Source organism: Neofelis nebulosa, chromosome X (assembly GCF_028018385.1).
Source record: "Neofelis nebulosa isolate mNeoNeb1 chromosome X, mNeoNeb1.pri, whole genome shotgun sequence".
Taxonomy (NCBI): Eukaryota; Metazoa; Chordata; class Mammalia; order Carnivora; family Felidae; genus Neofelis; species Neofelis nebulosa.
In genome coordinates, this window is record NC_080800.1 from 81,396,584 (window position 1) to 81,402,756 (window position 6,173).

At 41.8% G+C, this 6,173-nt stretch overlaps 1 protein-coding gene across 4 annotated transcripts in view; it reads right to left on the reverse strand.

Moving 5' to 3' along the window:
* SYTL4 (synaptotagmin like 4) overlaps positions 1-6,146 on the reverse strand; it is a 188,293-nt gene extending 182,147 nt beyond the window's left edge. For 2 of the 4 annotated variants that reach the window (XM_058713973.1, XM_058713971.1), the window contains exons 1-3: positions 5,746-6,146; positions 3,248-3,435; positions 3,097-3,157 (exon numbers count right to left, since the gene is read on the reverse strand). The gene's annotated coding sequence lies outside the window, so the exon portion shown is untranslated. The remainder of the gene's footprint in view (positions 1-3,096; positions 3,158-3,247; positions 3,436-5,745) is intronic. The other 2 variants (XM_058713974.1, XM_058713972.1) reach the window with 2 other exon arrangements.
* Between the last annotated feature and the right edge of the window lie 27 nt (positions 6,147-6,173).

A 6,173-nucleotide genomic window follows, 5' to 3' on the forward strand; every position in this document is an offset into this window, starting at 1 on the left:
ATGAGATAATAGAAAATACACATACAGGTCTCTGCACCTGATTCTCCATTTAGAATTCCTAAAACCCTTATAATTTCGAAGTGATAAAAGCACAAGGAGTGTCTCTTATTCTAATATTTGGTCTTTGACGCCATCCCTGATACAGGGCTCCTATGTCCCTTGTAAATTCCTAAGTGATAACTGTATTAGGGGCATCTTTTGCCATAATGAAGCAACTCTGGGTGGGCTTCTGGATGGGGGCTGGTCACCAAATAACCAAGCCGGAATTAGATGTTGGAATTGTCAGCCCCTCCACCCATATCCCCCAGAGAGGGAAGTGAGGCTGGAAATGGAGTTAGTGATTGATCTTGCCTAAGTGATGAAGCCTCCATAAAAATCCCAAAAGTAGATAGGGAGTTCATAGAGCTTCCAGGTAGGTGAACACATCCATATACCAACAGGGTCACACATCCCAACTCCACAAGGACAGAAGCTCCTGCACTCAGGACCTTCCCAGACTTCACCCTATGAATCTCTTCACCTGGCTGTTCATCTGTATCCTTTATCATATCCTTTATTTTTTTTTATTTTTTAATGTTTATTTATTTTTGAAGGAGAGAAAGAGTGTGAGCAGGGGAAAGGCAGAGAGAGAGGGAGATACAGAATCCAAAGCAGGCTCCAGGCTCTGAGCTGTCAGCACAGAAGCCCGACACGAGGCTCAAACCCACAGGCTGTGAGATCATGGCCTGAGCCAAAGTCAGACGCTTAACTGACTGAACCACCCAGGCGCCCCTATCATATCCTTTAATAAACTAGTAAATATTAGCAACTATTTTCCTGAGGTCTGTGAGCTGCTCTAGCAAAGTAACTGAACCCAAGTTTATAGCCAGTCAGTCAGAAGCACAGGTGACAACTTAAACTTGCAACTGCCATCTGAAATAGGGTGGGGGCAGTCTTGTGGGATTAGCCCTTAACCTGTGGCAATCTGACACTATCTCCAGGTGTCAGAATTGAGTTAAACTATGGGACACCCAGCTAGTGTTACAGAGAATTGCTTGCTGTGGGGAAAAATTCCCACACATTTGGCAACCAGAAATGTGAAAAGTAAAGTATTCTGAGTGAAAATAAAGGAGACACTCAGGAGAGGAGAACAGTAGGTTTTCCAATATAGTAGTGAAATGCAAATCAAAACCACAATGGAATACACTTCACAACTATTAGGGTGGCTTTTACTCAAAAAAGAAATAATAAAAAATATTGGTGATGATGAAATAGGAACCCCTACGCATTGCTGATGGGAATGTAAAATGGTGAAGCTTCTGTGGCAAATTGTATGGTAGTTCCTCAAAAAATTAAACATAGAATTACCACATGATCTAGCAATTACACCTCTGGATATATACCCAAAAGACTTTCTTTCTTTCTTTCTTTCTTTCTTTCTTTCTTTCTTTCTTTCTTTCTTTCTTTCTTTCTTTATTTTTTGAGTTTTTTTTTAATTTTTTTTTCAATATATGAAATTTATTGTCAAATTGGTTTCCATACAACACCCAGTGCTCATCCCAAAAGGTGCCCTCCTCAATACCCATCACCCACCCTACCCTCCCTCCCACCCCCCATCAACCCTCAGTTTGTTCTCAGTTTTTAACAGTCTCCTATGCTTTGGCTCTCTCCCACTCTAACCTCTTTTTTTTTTTCCTCCCCCCCCCCCCCATGGGTTTCTGTTAAGTTTCTCAGGATCCACGTAAGAGTGAAACCATATGGTATCTGTCTTTCTCTGTATGGCTTATTTCACTTAGCATCACACTCTCCAGTTCCATCCACGTTGCTACAAAAGGCCACATTTCATTCTTTCTCATTGCCACGTAGTATTCCATTGTGTATATAAACCACAATTTCTTTATCCATTCATCAGTTGATGGGACATTTAGGCTCTTTCCATAATTTGGCTATTGTTGAGAGTGCTGCTATAAACATTGGGGTACAAGTGCCCCTATGCATCAGTACTCCTGTATCCCTTGGGTAAATTCCTAGCAGTGCTATTGCTGGGTCATAGGGTAGGTCTATTTTTAATTTTCTGAGGAACCTCCACACTGCTTTCCAGAGCGGCTGCACCAATTTGCATTCCCACCAACAGTGCAAGAGGGTTCCTGTTTCTCCACATCCTCTCCAGCATCTATAGTCTCCTGATTTGTTCATTTTAGCCACTCTGACTGGCGTGAGGTGATATCTGAGTGTGGTTTTGATTTGTATTTCCCTGATAAGGAGCGACGTTGAACATCTTTTCATGTGCCTGTTGGGCATCCGGATGTCTTCTTTAGAGAAGTGTCTATTCATGTTTTCTGCCCATTTCTTCACTGTATACCCAAAAGAATTTAAAGCAGGAACTCAAACACAATACGTATTTGTACTCCCATGTTCATAGCAACATTATCCACAATAGCCAAAAGATGGAAGCGACCCAAGTGTCCATAAAAGGATGAATGGATAAACAAATCTTGGTATGTACAGACAACAGAATATTATTCAGTCTTAAAAGGGAAGGAAATTCTGGCACACGCTACAACACGGATGAACCTTGAAGACACTATGCTAAGTGAAATAAGCCCGTCACAAAAGGAAAAATAGTGTTAAGATTCCACTTACATGAGGTACCTAAAGTAGTCAAATTTATAGACACAGAGAGTAGCATGATGGCTGCCAGGGGCTGATGGGAGGCAAGAATGGGGGATTAATGTTTAATGGTAAGGAGTTTCTATTTTGGAAAATAAAGAGGTTCTAGAGATGAATAATGATGATGGTTGGACAATGTGAATATACTTAATGCCACTGAATTGTACACTTAAAAATGGTTAAAATGGTAAATTTTGTTAGATATACTTTGCCACAACAACAAATACATAGAGCACACTTTTAAACAATCTCCCCGGTTTTGTGAGACTCAAGTATGATCTATGTAGAAAAGCTCTGTAACCTACACAGCCCTTCACAAATATTAGCTCTTTCTAACCACTATCACCCTGTTTCCCCCAACCTGATAGCATTATCCACATGTTCTATCTAGCCATGCTCACCCAGAAGCACACTGTTGGAGTTTAAGTGTGGTACAGTGATATCAACCTTTGTTTTGCTAAACCCTGGGTTCCATGTGTCAATGCAACAGTCTCCCAGAATTCTGGTTCTGAAACAGAACAAGTCCCCCAAAGACATAAGTTTTAGACAAGCCTGATTGGATTCTAGAGAAAAAACTCAAGAGACTTCCTCCTCTTACCCAGCTTTCCCCAATGCTTGGTTTGGAAGCAGTCCTCATTCAGCAGCGAGAGGTCACCATGCCATTGTCAACAACAAGGAAAATCTTTCTCCAATTCAGTTGACCACCTAACTCCCTGGCCTGCTACCAAGCAATGTACCTCAGAAGGCAGCCCTTAAGCAGGTGAACAATCTTGAATCTTCTGGATTCTAGGAAACAAATAGAGGAAATGTAGTCATTAAGCATCAATTGAGAAAAGTAATTAGATAATAAAAATGAAAATGCTAAAATCTAAAGACCACACGATCAGCTTTGATGGACTGCGCAATTCTCTACATTGTAGCTTCAGAGATGAACCCTCAAATACTCATAGAAAGTAAAAATATTGCTGCAGAACCAGTGTGATAATGCAGTAGTGCAAAACTTAGAATGATGTTTCTGGAAAGCAAGCCAAATGGAACCTACAAACAAATACTGAGCAAGATCTGTGTCAGCATTTAGGTGCTCTCTGAGAGCCCCAAGTTTCCTTAACTATTACATGTGCTGCTTATTGAAAATTTCTCCTAACATAGGTAATGCTACAGTGCTATCTGAAATCTTTTTCATGCAATGATGTATACTCAGGAGTTCCTGCCTTTGCAGATAGTCCCTGGAGGACCAATGAGGGATTTTATTCCATGGCTCTTTGAGGAGCTTTAAATGCACATCAAACATGAAGTAGTACTTAGCCCAGCCTTGGAAATTTGACTTTCTATGGCCAAGTCTCTGTACCCTCACATTCTCTTTTTTTTAATATGAAATTTATTATCAAATTGGTTTCCATACAACACCCAGTGCTCCTCCCAACAGGTGCCCTCCTCAATGCCCATCACCCACTTTCCCCTCCCTCCCACCCCCCATCAACCCTCAGTTTTTAAGAGTCTCTTATGGTTTGCCTCCTTCCCTCTCTTTTTTTTTTTTTTCCTTCTCCTCCCCCATGGTCTTAAGTTTCTCAGGATCCACAGAAGAGTGAAAACATATGGTATCTGTCTTTCTCTGTATGGCTTATTTCACTTAACATAACACTCTCCAGTTCCATCCACGTTGCTACAAAAGACCATATTTCATTCTTTCTCATTGCCACGTAGTATTCCATTGTGTATATAAACTACAGTTTCTTTATCCATTCATCAGTTGATGGACATTTAGGCTCTTTCCATAATTTGGTGATTGTTGAAAGTGCTGTTATAAACATTGGGGTACAAGTGCCCCTACGCATCAGCACTCCTGTGTCCCTTGGGTAAATTCCTAGCAGTGCTATTGATGGGTCATAGGGTAGATCTATTTTTAATTTTTTGAGGAACCTCCACACTGTTTTCCAGAGTGGTTGCACCAGTTTGCATTCCCACCAACAGTGCAAGAGGGTTCCCATTTCTCCACATCCTCTCCAGCATCTATAGTCTCCTGATTTGTTCATTTTAGCCACTCTGGCGTGAGGTGATATCTGAGTGTGGTTTTGATTTGTATTTCCCTGATGAGGAGTGACGTCGAGCATCTTTTCATGTGTCTGTTGTGTGCCCTCACAGTCTTGAATGTCAATGCTTGCTTCACTTACACTTATCCAAGATTCTTAGGATCATCCACAAGACTAAATAAGAACTCAAGATTTTTTGACAAAACTTTCTGCCAATGCCCACAAATCTTGACTGTGGTTTCCCAAATTCTTTGATTCTCCACCATTAACCCTTTCTCTTGTGTGCAAAGCCCATAAATAATACTTATTCTATATATAGTCCCATTTGTGTACAAATGCATCTTTCCTAGTTTTCCCCCCTACCTCTTCATACTGCACCTATATTTTTGTGTTAACTCAGGTTCAGTCATAACAGCTACGACAGCATCAGACACTTTACTTTCTGTCTTCATTTTGCTATAACCTATTGGCTAAAGATGTATGTCGCTTCGGGAGTGTTGCAGTGATGGAAAAAGACTCAAAGGGACAACACTGAGGCAGGGGTCACCAGCACACAGCCTATAAATAGAACCCAAATATACAAAAGCAAAAGCTTATGAAACATCCCTTGCACACACCTCTTTTATAACCAGTTGAGTAGGACTGGTTGATGAAGTGAAAGAACCAACAATCCCTTCTCCACAAATGATTGATGGCAGCACAACAAGCCCCTAGCTACAGGTGCCTCAACATTTTCTTGGGTGGTTCATTGTTGTGAGTCATTGGCCCACCATCACCAGGTCAAATGCTCGAAGTTCCTTTCCAAAAATGGTAATAAATTTGGAGCCATTCATATTCCGTCAGTTATAATAGGAGGAAATAGCTACAGCAGTTAAGCATTCAGTCTCTGAGCCAAAGCGACTCGAGTTCAAATCATGCTTTAGCCGCTTGTTGAGTACCAACAGTCAACGATCTTTTCTTATACCCCACTTGCCCAAGCCCTCGGCCACCTCGCTCCCTCACCACCACCAAGCACAGGGTGCCCGGGGACTACACAAGAGCAGACAGGAATCTGTTCTCCCTTTACCTGTCCATCTCCTCAGCTATGTTGCCGCCTTGAAGTTGAGCGCTCCTCATTCTCTCATTCCCTAAACTGCCGCGACTCTCCTCATATTCCACCAAACACTCCAGCTAAATTTACAAAATAACAGGCACGCTGCTGGAGCGGGACCAAGCACTTCCTTTCCTTAACAAGGCGGAACTAAAGTGAAAGTGTCAAGGTTGTTAGCAAATGACTGCCCTGTCACCATGGTAAAGCGGCTGTCGCCATCTTTATTGTGATCGATGATTCCTCGTGTCAGTGTAAGAATAAATGAATAATAAGGATTTCTACAAACTAAAAGCCTTCCTTCAAGTTAGTCTGGGCCGGCACAAACGTAGGTTGGAACGGAGTTATCCTCAGGAAGCAGCCCAGCCCGGAGTGGTTAATGCTTTCGTGGACTGAACGCTGCTGCT